Source organism: Myotis myotis, unplaced genomic scaffold (genome assembly GCF_014108235.1).
Source record: "Myotis myotis isolate mMyoMyo1 unplaced genomic scaffold, mMyoMyo1.p scaffold_m19_p_35, whole genome shotgun sequence".
NCBI lineage: Eukaryota > Metazoa > Chordata > Mammalia > Chiroptera > Vespertilionidae > Myotis > Myotis myotis.
In genome coordinates, this window is record NW_023416341.1 from 374,753 (window position 1) to 389,525 (window position 14,773).

A 14,773-nucleotide genomic window follows, 5' to 3' on the forward strand; every position below is an offset into this window, starting at 1 on the left:
CTCAGTGCTCTCAGTCACTAGGGAAATGCACATGGAAACCACAATGAGATACCACTTCACACCCCCCAGGACGGCTTTCATTTTCTAAATAGAGAATAACAAGTGCTGGTGAGGATGTAGAGAAATTGGAACCTTTGTACATTGCATGTGGCAATGTAAAATGGTATAGGCACTGTGGAAAACAGAAAGTTAAACATAGAATTACCATATGATTCATCAGTATTTCTGGGTATATGTCCAAAAAAATGAAAACAGGGACTCAAGCAGATATTTCTTCACAACAGTATTATTCGTAAGACCCAAAAGTTGGAAACAACCCAAATATCCACTAACAAGTGAATGGATGAACAGAATGTGATCTATCCATGCAATGGAATATTATTCAGCCACAAAAAGGAATAAAATATTGACACATGCTACAATTTGGGTAAACCTTGAAAACTATGTTCAGTAAAAGAAACTAGACATGAAAGGTCACCTATTATATGATTCCACTTACATAAAATATCTAGAATAGACACATCCATAAAGATGGGAAGAAGATTAGTGATTGCCAGAGGCTGGGGGGAGAGGAGAATGGGGAGTGACTGCTAATGGGCACAGGGTTTCCTTTGGAGGGGATGAAATATTTTGGAACTAGATTGTACAACACTGATGTACTAAATGCTGCTGATTATTCACTTCTCAAATGGTTAATTTTATGTTAATGTCAACTTCAAAGAAATGAAAGGAAAGAATAACAAAACCAAAAAAAAGAAGGAATAATCTGGGTGCAATAAAAGAGAAGCTAGAAACCAGATTGGTGCATCCCAGGCTGAAAGGAAGAAGTACTTTTATCCTTATGACTCTGGATAAACCTCTGATTTGTAGTATGTTTTTTTAAACCTCTATGATTGGTGTACTCCCACTGAGTCCAAAGACTTTTGCATAAAACTAGAACTCTTTCAGGGCTAAAACATTAAGAGAACAAAATGAAACTCAATCTGTGTGTGTGGGTTTTTTTTAAATATCAATAAAATGGGTAAACCTCCAGCTACAATAATCAAGCAAAAGGAGAGAAAACACAAATTACCACTATTGAGAAGGGAAGAGGGGACATCACTACAGATCCTATCAACACTGAAAGGGTAGACACTATTGTGAACAACAATTCTAATAGATTTGACACCCTAGAAATGGAAATAAAACTGCATGAAAGATACAAATTACTAAAACTGACTCATGAAGAGAGAGAAAGCCCAACTAGCCCTATAACAATTTTTAAAAATTAAATTCATAATTTAAAACCTCACAAAGAACATTTCAGGCCAAGATGGCTTGCTTGGTGAGTTCTGGCCAACATTTAATGAAGAAATTATATCATGCTGTATAAACTTTCAGAAAATGAAAAAGGAAACCTCGTTCACTATTGATCATAACAAAGTACAACACTGGAAAACAGTTGGGCATTTCTGAAAACATTAAGCATGTACTACCATTCAATCCAGTCATTTCTCCTTGGTATCTACCCAAGAGAAATGAAAGCAAAGAGACCTGTAAGTGATGTTACTAGCAGATTTATTCATAAGAGCCAAAAAACGGAACAGTCCAGGAGTCCATCAGCAGGGGAGTGGATGATTCCATTGTGTTGTGTCCACACAACAAATTCTCCTTAGCGATAAAGATATCAAATTGGGGGGGTCAGTCAGGGGAAAAGGAGACATAGGTAATACTTTAAACCAGCGGTCGCCAAATGGACTACCAGTATACATGTACACTGCTTTAAACAATAAAAAAAAGATCAAGTTACTGATACACAGCAACACGTGTAAACCTCTAAAACATGCTTAGCTAATGAATCCAGAGACAAAAGAATACATAGCATGTGATTCCATTTATACAGAATTCTAGGAGGCAAACAGTCTCAACTACAGTGACAGAAAACCGGCCCTTGGTTACCTGGGGTTGGGGAGGAACTGACTGGGACATAGAACAAGGGAACAGTGCGGGAGGGGGCTGGAAATGTTCTGTATCTCTCTTGTGTGGTAAGTACTTCGGTGTACACATTTGTCAAAAACCACCAAGCTGAACACTTAAAATAGGTGCATTTTATGTATATTATAACTGACTCTGGATAAAGCCCTGATCTGTGGTGTCTTTTTAATGTCTGTGATGGAAGTACTCCCACTGAGTCTGATTCAAGCTACAGCAGGGGTGGGCAACCTTTTTGTGAGTGCATGCCAAAACCAGCAAAATCCCTGGCTCCAAATTCTTCTGCGTGCCAACCCTAATTTTTTGAGAACAGGTTACGCCTACTTGATATCTCTTAAGGTGTATGTATGTGAAGAACCTTGAAGAAATAATAAAATTCATTCAAGCGACAAAAACACAGTATATGATGATGAAAAATACATTTATTTTTTAATGTATACATGTACACTGATAGTCCGACAGAAAGCTTTATGACTCCGTTTGATATTATCAGAGGGACTTTTGCTGCTGCATCACTGATGACAGAGATTTTACATCAGGTTTATATTTCGTGACCTTCAGAGATACGCACGAGCTACTACTTTCATCCGTCAGGCTACTCCTATTACGAGTGATGAATTAATTCTCAGTGATGAATTAACAAAATTCATCACTGAGAACAAAGAATCACAAGCATATGTGGATGAAACCAAAACACTGGTTGGATCTAGGAAGGCAGGGTGAGTTAAGGCAGAAGCATAGAAATTGCTCCTCCCCTCTCTCGTCAATCATGTCTATGGTCTTTAAGATAACTTGTTATGTAAAATTATTTATTTATCTAAGATGCACCTACACTGAATTTATCTGAAAAATAAAAAAGTCGATACTAAGAAAAAAATTGTAAATGGAAGATTATAAGAGAGGGTTTCGCGTGCCAGCCAAAGTTACTGGTGTACCATGTTTGGCACACGTGCCAGGGGTTGCCCACCCCTGAGCTGTAGCGTGTCATCACTCAGCACAGAGCTGGAAAGGATGCACATGCTTGCATCTTGTGCAGTGGAACAAGCCAGCACCAGGACGCCACCACTTACACCTTAATTGAGATGATTTTGCAAACAAAGGAAAAACACAGAAATACCACTACTCTGGGCTGAAATAAGTAAAACGGGCAATGCCAGTGCTAACACTGCAGAGGGCAATGGAAGTGCTGGTCAGCATCTAAGTTGGTCAGCATCTACCCAACTGTAAATGCCCAGGACCCAGCAGCCCGCCCCTGGGGGTGTGCACAACACGCAGGGACAGATGTCCCCAGGAGGCATGTGCTGAAGTTCACAGCAGGCTGTTCATCGAGACAAAAACAGCAAACAACCCAAAGTCCATCAAGAGTAGGATGGACAGTTGGTTGGAGCCTCATCCCATACACCAAAAGAGTAGGATGGACAAACGATCAAATGACATTCATGTGCTTCCTTGATGGAATATCTTACAGCCCAGAGAATCAACAATCTACAGACGTGGAAAATGGGTGAATGTCCCTCCCAGACGTGCAGCCGCGCTAAAGGTGAGACGCAATAGAAATCAAATCATCGACACAAGGACGTGTGTGCCACATGATGTCACCCAGCACCTAGCAGGCATACAGGACCAGACTGGTGCTACAGGCCAGGGTCGTGGTTCTGCTGGGGACACACAAGGGGCCACAGGGTTCGAGTTCTTGAGCTGGTGGTGGTCACGCTGACTTTGAGATGGTGAACATTTGCTGAGCTCACACATCATGTGCACTTGTTTGTATGTGTTCTGATTCACAACAGAAATGTTTTAAAGCAGAAAAATCTGTTTCATTGTCGAAGGTTAGATCCTACTTCCTTTCTGATGCGTTTATTATAAAGAGCCTTGAGCTGGGTCTGTCTTCGCAGGCATGTGTAGGAAAGTGTGTCCACTGAAACCCCAGATGTGACCCAGACTTCGTCCAACTTATTTTGTGTTTTGACTGCATGTTCCTGGTTATTGCAGCCCCTCCCCACCCTCCCTGTTCACTCTTTGGAAATGTTTTCTTTTTTTAAAATATTTTTTACACCTTAATAGAGAGCTAGAAACATCGATGAGAGAGAAACATTGGTCAGCTGCCTCCTGCACACCCCCACTGGGGATGTGCCCGCAACCAAGGTACATGCCCTTGACCGGAATCGAACCTGGGACCCCTTAGTCCCCTAGGCTGACGCTCTGTCCACTGAGCCAAACCGGTCAGGGCTGGAAGTGTTTTCTGTCCCCTGAGTTTTTAAGTCTGACCTGCTGGGGCCCAGGTGGGGTCCCCGGACCTCTGCTCAGGCTGGCGCTGTTTCTCCTGTGAGTGTAGCTGCTGAAGTCCTAAAGTCATTTGAACCCAGCGACGTGGGCGAGCCTCACAAACCCTCACTCACAGGAGCGGAGGCCCCACTCACCCCTCGTCCACCTGTAGGGACACCTTATTTTCAAGGCTAAAAGCCTGAAAGCCGTGACGGCAAAGTCAACAAGACAAGATGATGCCTCTCTCCTCTCCTTTCCTCCTGTCAAGGGGTAAACCAACCCCATTTGTCCTCAGGGAGGGTCGGCCACAAGTCACCTCCTCCTTGGCTGGCTCTGGCCAGGCACTGCACCTGGGCCCGAGGGCATTCAGCGCCAGCCCTGCAGCTGCAGGCCTTTCAGTGGTGGGCACGCATTTGCATCTCAATAACCCCTGATTAATATTTAAGGAGCCAGCTGTCTGAGCCACATGAAAAAAATGGGGAAAAACACGCCTTGTTCCTTTAAGGGGTGGGCTCCAGGCTCTTCATCAAGTGGCCTCATCTCCCCACTCGGTTTTCACACACAATTCTTCTAAATGGAAAAAAAAATATGAAGCACTATTAGCAAGTTATCAGGGACCAACTGTGTCCCCATCAATGCCCCTCAGTCCATTGTGGCCGCCGTGCAGCTGCAGGGCTAGCGCTGAGCAAGCCGCCGGGCTGGGCTCCATCCCGCAGTCTGTCCGAGGTCATCGGGCACCGCATCCACCGGGCCCTTTCCCTGAGCCGCCAACGGAAGTGGACACCGCGTTCAGAGCTCATGCACAGGCCGAGGGGACGAGCCCAGCCAACACCCCCCCTCACTCAGAGAGCCCCTCACTGCTGTCCCTCCTGGCTGGCTGCACCGCCCCCAGGGGTCCCGATCCTCCCCCAACCTGTCCCAGGCCGGCTACCCGGGGGAGGACGGGTGGTTCTTGTCAATCAAGTCAGGCCACCCGGGCAGAGCCCCCCCCCCTCACTGACCACCCTGGCAGGGTGGCTCCTCATCCCCTGGGTCTCAGCTCACAGCTCCTCCTGAGGGGCCTGCTCCGGCCACCCCAGGGCATCCTTCCACTGCCCTTCCCCGGGCAGGTGTCACGGGCCGGTGCTGCCTGCTGCCTCGGTCCCCTCATAGAGCATCAGCTCCACCAGGGAGGGCCTGTGGGTCAGTTGTAGTGGGATGAATAGTGTCCCCCAATTCACATCCACCCTGAACCTCAGCATGGGACCTTTGGAATGTAACTACGTCAGAGGTCATGCGGGATAAGGGTGGGACCTAAATTCAACGTCCTTATAAGAGGAGACACAGAGGCACCGGGAAAAGCCATGTGACAACAGGCAGAGACTGGGGTGATACAGCCACAGCCCACGAGATGCAGAGCCACCAGGAGCTGGAAGGCAGAGGACCTCCCCCTGGAGCCTCAGAGGGAGCGAGGCCCGGAGACACCTTGATCTGAGCCTCCGGCCTCCAGTGAGGGTGCCTTCCTGTTTTCTCAGCTCCCTCCTGGTCCTGCGCCACTGGCCCCCGGACCACTCACCCCCCAGGAGGGGAGGCAGCCACTCCGATTTGGGGAGCCTTGCCTGCCTGGTTCTGGCTGTGCAGAGTGTGTAGGGGGGCAGGTGGCTGGGTGCCTCCTGGGGCAGTGGCCCCACCTGAGAGGATCAGGGGTGCAAGGCAGCCAGGACCCCCGTCAGCCACACAGCACCCCCAAACACTGTCTGGACTCTTGACGCTCACGTGGCCCTGGGAGTCCTGGCTTCCCCTTCGAACCCTTCACGCCCAGCCAGAGCCACTGGGTCCCGCAGCACCTGCCCGGGGCGTGTTGTCCTCACTGCACGTGGATCGCTGCTGTAATGAGTCCCTAGAGGAGGGTGGACACTGACGGCCCAAGGGACCAGCCTCTACCTGGGGACGGGGAGGACCTCAGACCCCCAGCACCTCCCTGCCCTGGTCCTGTGCTCACGGACGGCAGGATTCTGCTCTCACAACCAACAAAGGGCAGGTCTAGAGAGAGGACTTCATTAAATTTTCCCCAGAGCATCCCAGAGGTAGGAGCGCCCTGAGCCAGTCTGGCACCTGCCCCCACAGTCTTGCTGACCTGTCCTCACATTCTCTCCAAGGACTCCTGGCAGCGCTGTGTCCACCAGCCCCTCTCAGGAGCCAAGACGGCACCAGGAGGACACCATCTGGCTACAGGGTCGCCAGGCCCCTGCTCACCAGGGTAGCTGTGACTGCAGTGAGCCGAGGCAGGAGCCCAGGACCCCAAGACCCCACTGCATGCAGCCCGCTGGCTCATCCCACACTGGCTGGTGTCACAGGGTCCTGGTGGTGGGACACAGTTACCAAGGGGGACTCCCCTCTGTTGTCCTTGAGAGCTGGGGCCGGATAGCGGCAAAGCCTAGAGGGCCTCCAGGTGGAGGCAGCAACTCTGCAGGCCTCAGACAGCTCTGTCAGCTGCCTCCCCTGAGACAGCAGTTTCGTATTTCCCTCCTCATGTCCCAGGGCTGGTGAAGGGGGCCTTGGAGGGACTCTGAGCTCCTGACTCAGCTCTCCCAGGCCCGCCTGGCCCTACAGGCCAAGGGGACAGAGCTGCCACAAGCGCGGATTTGGGCCACTCGGACCACGGGGCACCTCCTCTGCCTGGGCCAACGGAAGATGCCGGGGTCCCTGGACTCAGTGGAATACACCTTTCTGGGGACCAGGTCTCTGCTCAGGTCCCGAGGGAATAAGATGTAAATGGAACTTGTCTTCCCAGGCAGGCTGGCGGGGCGGCGGGAGAGCAAGGAGCTGGCACGCAGCTGCCCCTCTGTCCGGGGCGAGCCTGGCAGGCGAGGGTTAAGCGCAGTGAGAGGGACAACACCCCACCCCAGGGCCCAGGACAGCTGGCCCGTCACCTGTCAGGGCTCAGGCACCACAGCTGTGCCGACAGCAAGAGCCCAGACTCTGGTCCAGGAGAACAAAGTGCCCACGCTGTGCTCGGAATTCCAATCGGTGCCACACGCTGCTGGCAAGAGCCAGGCAGGCCTCCAGGCGGCACGGCTGGCGGCGCCCACCCTGGCCCGGGGCGGACACCAGGAGCTCCTATGGGCCCCCACACGGCGGGGGCTCCAAGCCCAGGTCCCTGTGGCAGCACGAGGGGCAGCAGCCCCGTCCCTTCCTGAGCGGCGCCTGGAGACCCCACCACCCAGCGCAGCCTCTGGGACCCCCGTGAAAGCGGGAAAAGAGCCCTGACACAGGCGGTGGCCTACGCAGGCGGGTCAGCGCTGAGCTGGTGCTCACCAGCCTGTGGGTGGGAAGCCGAGCCCACCTCCCAGATGGGCCGGGAGCTGGTGGCCCTGCAGCCAGAAGCAGTGAGCTGCCCCGCGGGTTCGGAGAGCTGCCAGCTCTGCCCTTTCGGAGCCCAAATTGGGCCAGGAAGGGGAGGCACCCCTGTTCCAACGTTAGCCACGTGCACTCCACAGAGAGCAGCCCTTGGGACCGGGCAGCAGGAGGCCGCGACCGGGGGGCTCAGCAGTGCACCCCAAAGATGTGTCCCTGTCCTGATTCCCAAAACCTGTGGGTATGACCTTATTTAGGAATTTGCATTTAATCAAATTAAGGATCTTGTGATGAGATCCTCCTGGCTTACCAGGATTGGCCCTCAATCCAACGACAAGCGTCCTTACAGGAGACCGAAGAGGAGAGAGACAGACACAGAGGAGAAGCCGTGTGCAATGGAGGCAGGGACTGGGGCGATGCAGCCACAACCCAAGGGAGGCCTGAAGCTACAGAAGCTGGGACGGGAGCCTCAGGGCGAGCACAGCCCTGAGCACCTTGATCTCAGACCTCTGCCCCCCAAAGGGAGAAAGGACGTTTCAGTTGTTTTAAGCTGCCCAGTGGGTGCCGGTTATGCGGTCACAGCACACAACACGCCCGCCGCCCCGCAGTCGCATGGGTGGGTGCCATGGGAGCGGCCCCACGGCACGGGCCTCCTCCGACCCCTCTGTCAGCCCTGATGGCGCACCTGCTCCTCGCAGCCCCATCAAGTCTCCCCCGTGGCCTCTGGCTGCACTGGACACCCCCAACGTCAGATGCAGAAACATCCCCCTGATAACTCAGAGGAGACGGACCAGACCCTCAGAACCCCAAACACCACACTCTCCTGAAATGTGGTCGGGACCGAGTCCCATCACCATCAGACACTGAATTTGCAGTTAAAAGTGTGAGAGGAACGTCCAGGCGCAGGCGGTTTACTGGTGACACCTACCCAGCATTTAAAGAAGTCACACCGCTCAGCCCGGCCTCCTCCGGGAAGGGGGCAGGGAGGCGGACTCCCCAAGCAGAGCTTCCCAAAGTCACCCCCCCGCCCCCCAGGCCAACCAGGAAGTGACGGCACAAGCCAACTGCCTCCCTCCTGAGCACAGACAGGAAACCTCACGGCAAATGAGTCAGCAGCACATACAAGGAGTCGACACCGTGACCAGGCTTCACCCAGGAATGCAAGCCGACTTCAAATTTCAAAACCAATTAAAGGGCTAAATAAGAAAAACCATATGATCATATCAATAGATACGGGGGGAAAAATTCAACATGCATTTATAATTTTTGTTTAAACTCTGTAAATTAGATAGAAGGGAACTTCCTTAACCTGACAAAGGCACGTGCCAAAGCCCAAAGCTGTCTTCACAGGTCATGGGGCAGGACTGACAGCTTCCGGTAAGACTGAAGCAAGCGGAGGCCACCGCACTCGCCACCTGCACTTGCCACCCGCGCTGGGCCATCCGCACTCGCCACTGCTGTCAGCACCAGGCGGGAGCTCAGAGCAACCAGGGGAGAAAAGGGAACCAAAGCAACAGGGCCGCGGTCACAGGCATCGCGCTGAGTGAGACACAGGCTGCCGGTCCCACTCACCGCAGTTGTAGAACAGGTGGGTGTAATCCAGGGGGGCTCCTCCAGGCTCACGGAGGGGCTGGCGGAACTTCCAGGTGATGGGACAGGCACGCAGGATCACTGATGGGCCATTTGTCCAAAGCCACCAAATTGTAGGGTAATTGCTTCCTGATGAGCAAGAACCTTGGTTACTTTAAGGAGCAAACAGGGCAGGCGTGTGGGGCATCCGCTGTCTCCGGTCCTCTGTCGGCCTGTTTCCTCATGAGGGCACAGCCCAGGTGGACGCTGAGGCCTTGGGGGCCCCACCCCATAGCCTGACCCCTCACCCTTCACTTAATTATCTGTGAAGACCCTGTCTCCCTGGTCCCTGCTGTGCCCTGGCTGCCCATGTTGCAGCACCACCCAACCCTGCATATTCACACACAACCTGTGACCCCAGGGCACCCCCCGGCCAACCCCTCATTATGCCCCTGTGGGAACGCCCACACAGTGGGGACAGGGCCTCTGACTCCGAACTTTCCCCATCCACCCGCTCCCCTTGTGCTCACAAGGTCACCCTGATAGGCACCCCCAGCCGTGTGTCCCACCCAGGGTCTCAGGCGCATGTGGCTGGGCTCCCATCCAGGTGGCCTCCCGAGCTCATAGGCACATGCCCAGGGGCTGGAGGACAGTACCATCTGGCCACACAGTAACAGGCTGGGAACTGAGGAGCTGGGGCAGGAGGGTCAGACAGTCCAGGAAAGGCAGGACGGCCATCACCCCAGGAGGGAGAGAATGGCAGATGCGCACCATGTCCCAGAGTGTCACACGGGCCACCCACAGCCCTGTGTCCCCTGGTCCACTACTGAGTAGGGCCTGCAGGTGACTCCTCTCCCCCCCCAACCCCACCGGGTCCTCAGAGCCCAGAGCTAAAGAGGCTGCAGTCCCCACTGTGGTCTCCCCCGATCCAGGCTCAGCCAAGTAAGGACTCTTGGTTTGGGGACCCTCAGAGGGACATCACCACATGGGCATGATTTAGGGGGACCATCATCCATAACAGCTAGAGGCAAGAGAGGCTGGCCTAGATCCCAAGGCCCCTTGACTGGCTGGTTAGGCTACAAATCTCTGACCAGGTGGCCTCCTCATGTGTCAGTCTAACATTTTTTTTAAATATATTTTTATTGATTTCAGAGAGGAAAGGAGTGGGAGAAAGAGATAGAAACATCAATGATGAGAGAGAATCATTGATTGGCTGCCTCCTGCATGCCCCCTACTGGGGACCGAGCCCATAACCCGGGCATGTGCCCTGATCAGAATTGAACCCAGGACCCTTTAGTCCACAGGCCAACGCTCTATCTACTGGGCCAAATCGGCAAGGGCCAGTCTAGCATTTTGACATTTTTGCAGAGATTTTAGTCCTTGTAAAAGGCACAACCTTGACAAGGCCTGTGCCTCACACAGGGTGTCCCCTGGAGCTGCCCCACCAGAAGGGCCTTGGCCAGCTCAGACCATGGCCTCACCAGGGACTACCGCCTGCCCCCAAGGGCAGCACTCGCGGGCAGAGCTTTCCCGAGAGCAGTGTCCTCCCCTGGCCTAAGGAGCCGCCGGCCCAGCTCCTGGCCTGACAGTCCTTAGACGGTTAGTACAGTCACCGCGAAGCTGCCCAGGCCTGGGCAGATGTGTGAACTACCCTGTGGTAGATTTGTAACTTACTCCTTTAATCTCTCTGTTCCTACAGGTCTGCTCAGGTTGTCTGTTTCTTCTTGAGTCAGTTTTGGTCATGTGTGTCTCTCTGGGGATGACTCATTTCATCTGCTATCTCGTCTGCTCCGTGTGAGCAGTCCGTGTGAGCCCTGCTGATTTCCCAAAGTGGCAGTGATGCAGGGCTGACAGCCACCAGGACAACAGTCCCAGAGACCAGAGAGGAGGTGCCTGGCCTGTTCGTAGTCTTTTTTTCTTTTTAAAATAATTCTTTATTGTTGAAAGTATTACATATGTCCTGCGTTTTCCCCCATTGGCCCCCTCTAGACCACCCCTGCCCCTACCCCCACCTCAGACCCTCACTGCCCCATTGTCTGTCCATGGGCCATGCATATATGCATGCAAGGTCTTGGTTGATTACCTCCCACCCGGCCACCCTCCCCCGCTTCCCTCTGAGATTCCGCACTCTGTTCCATGCTTCCAAGTCTCTCGATCCACTCCATTCATCGGTTTGTTACTTAGATTCCACATATGAGTGAGATCATGTGATCTTTGTCTTTCTCTGACTGACTTATTTCACTTAGCATGATACTCTTCAGGTTTCTCCATGCTGTCTCAAAGGGTAAGAGATCCTTCTTTTTTACTGCTGCATAGTATTCCATGGTATAAATGTACCACAGCTTTTTTATCCACTCATCTACTGATGGGCACTTGAGCTGTTTCCAGATCTTAGCTATTGTAAATTGTGCTATTATGAACTTAGGGGTACATACATTCTTTCTGATTGGTGTTTCAGATTTCTTAGGATAGATTCTTAGAAGTGGGATCACTGGGTCAAATGGCAGTTTCATGTTTAATTTTTTAAGGAAACTCCATACTGTTCTCCACAGTGGCTGCACCAGTCTGCATTGCCACCAGCAGTGCATGAGGGTTCCTTTTTCTCTGCATCCTCGCCAGCACTTGTCATTTGTTGATTTGTGATGGTAGCCATTCTAACAGGTGTGAGATGGTACTTCACTGTTGTTTTGATTTGCATCTCTCAGATCATCAGTGACTTTGAGCATTTTTTCATATGTCTCTTGGCCATCTGTATGTCCTCTTTGGAGAAGTGTCTATTTAAGTCCTTTGCCCATTTATTTATTAGATTGTTTGTCTTCCTTTTGTTAAGTTGTATGAGTTCCTTATATATTTTGGATATTAACCCTTAATCAGATGTATCCTTGCCAAATATCTTCTCCCATACAGTGGGCTCCCTTTTCGTTTTGTTGGTTTCTTTTGCTGTGTAGGTAGAGCTCTTTATTTTGATGTAGTCGCATTTGCTTATTTTCTCCTTAGTTTGCTTTGCCCTAGGGGATATATCCGTAAACATGTCGCTATGAGAGATGTCTGAAATTTTGTTGCCTATGGTTTCTTCTAGGATTTTTGTGGTTTCACGACTTACATTTAAGTCTTTTATCTATTTTGAGTTTAGTCTTGTGTTTAGTGTAAGTCGGTGGTCTAATTTCATTTTTTTGCATGTATCTGTGTAATCCATATGCCACTTATTTAAGAGACTCTCTTGACTCCATTGTGTGCTCTTAGCTCCTTTCTCAAGTATTAATTGAGCATAATGGCTTGAGTCGATTTCTGGGGTCTCTGTTCTGTTCCATTGATCTATATGCCTGTTCTTGTGCCAGTACCAGGCTGTTTTGATTATGGTGGCTTTGTAGTATAACTTGAAATCTGGTATTGTGATTCCTCCAACTTTTTCTTTCTCAAAATTACTGTAGTTATTCGGGGTCTTTTTAGATTTCATATAAATTTTTGGAGTATTTGTTCTAGCTCTGTGAAATACGCCATTGATATTTTAATAGGGATTCTGTGTTTAGTCTTACAGCAAGGGAAGTTCAGTTTCCACTATCACATGTGACGTCAGATATGCAATTTTTGTGACACACGCAATTCAAATTAATGACATGCCATTTCCAATTCTCTAAGCATTTTTATCATAAATTGGTGTTTATAGTTATTTATCTTTCTCCAACTGGTTTATTTCACTTAACACAGTGGTTCTCAATCTTCCTAATGCCACGACCCTTTAATACAGTTCCTCATGTTGTGGTGACCCCAACCATAAAATTATTTTCGTTGCTACTTCATAACTGTAATTTTGCTACTGTTATGAATCGTAATGTAAATATCTGATATGCAGGATGTATTTTCATTGTTACAAATTGAACATAATTAAAGCATAGTGATTAATCACAAAAACAAGATGTAATTATATATGTGTTTTCCAATGGTCTTAGGCGACCCCTGTGAAAGGGTCGTTCGACCCCCAAAGGGGTCGCGACCCACGGGTTGAGAACCGCTGGCTTAGCATAATGCTCTCCAGTTCCATACATGCTGCTGCAAATTGTATAAGTTCCTTCTTTTTTAGTGGAGTAGTATTCCATTGTACCACAGTTTTTTAATACATCATCTGCTGTTTGGCACTTAGGCTGTTTCCAAATCTTAGCTATTGTAAATTGTGCTGCTATGAACATAGGGGTGCATATATCCTTTCTCAATGGTGTTTCTGGTTTCTTGGGACATAGTTCTAGAAGTGGGATTACTGGGTCAAATGGGAGATCCATTTTTAGTTTTTTGAGGAAACTCCATACTGTTTTCCATAGTGTGTACTCATTTATTTTTAAATCATTTTTTTTATTTTTTAAGTACAGTTGACATACGGTATTATATTAGTTTCAGTGTACAACCCAGTAATTAGACATTAGATAACTTACTAAGTGATCACCCCGATAAAATTCTAACCCACCTGACACCATACATAGTCATTAGAATATTATGGACTAGCCCTGGCCAAGTGGAGCAGTTGATTGGAGCATCATCCTATATACCAAAATGTTGTGGGTTCAATTCTCAGTCAAGGCACATACCCAGGTTGTGGGTTCGATCCCTGATCAGGGTACATAAGGGAGTCAACTGATTAATGTTTCTCTCTCACGTTGATTCTCTCTCTTTCTCTCTCTTTTTCTCTCTCTCAAAATCAATGAAAACATATCCTCAGGTGAGGATTTTAAAAAAAAGAATATGCCCTGGCTGGTGTTACTCAATGGTTAGAATGTCAGCCCACACACCAAAGAGTCATGAGTTTGATTCCGGGTCAAAGGCATGTACCTAGGTTGCAGGTTCAATCCTTGGCCCTGATCAGGGCATGTGTGGGAGGCAACCAAACAATGTGTCTCTGTCACATCTCTCTCTCTCCTCTCTCTCTCTCTCTCCCTTCCTCCCTCCCTCCTCTCTCCATCCCTTCCAGTCTCTCTAAAAATCAATGGAAAAATATCCTTGGGGAGAATTAACAAAAACAAAAAAAGAATATTATTGACTTAATAATTATATTCCTATAATGTATTTTACATCCCCATGACTATTCTGTAACAACCAATTTATACATTTTTTGAAATGTTTTTATTGATTTTTAGAGAGAGAGGGAGATGGATAGAGAGATAGAAACATCAATGAGAAAGGAACATCACTGATTGACTGCCTCCTATTGGGGATTAAGCTTGAACCCAGGCATGTGACCTGACCAGGAATCAAGCCAGTGACCTCATGATTCCTGGGTCAGTGCTCAACCACTAGCCACACTGGCTGGCCAAGCTAATTTGTACTTCTTAATCCCTTCACCTTTTTCACCCATCCCCCCAAACCACCTCCCATCTAGCAACCGTCAAAATGTTCTCTGTATCTATGAGTCTGTTTCCTTTCTGCTTGTTTATTGTTTTTTAGATTCAATTATTGATAATATGTATTTTACCACCATTTTATTGTTCATGTTCTTTCTTCTTCTTCTTCTTCTTCTCCTCCTCCTCCTCCTTGACCCTTTAACATTTCATATAATACTGGTTTGGTGGTGACTAACTCCTTTAGCTTTTTCTTGTCTGGAAAGATCTTTATATGTCCTTTTATTCTAAATGATAACTTTGCT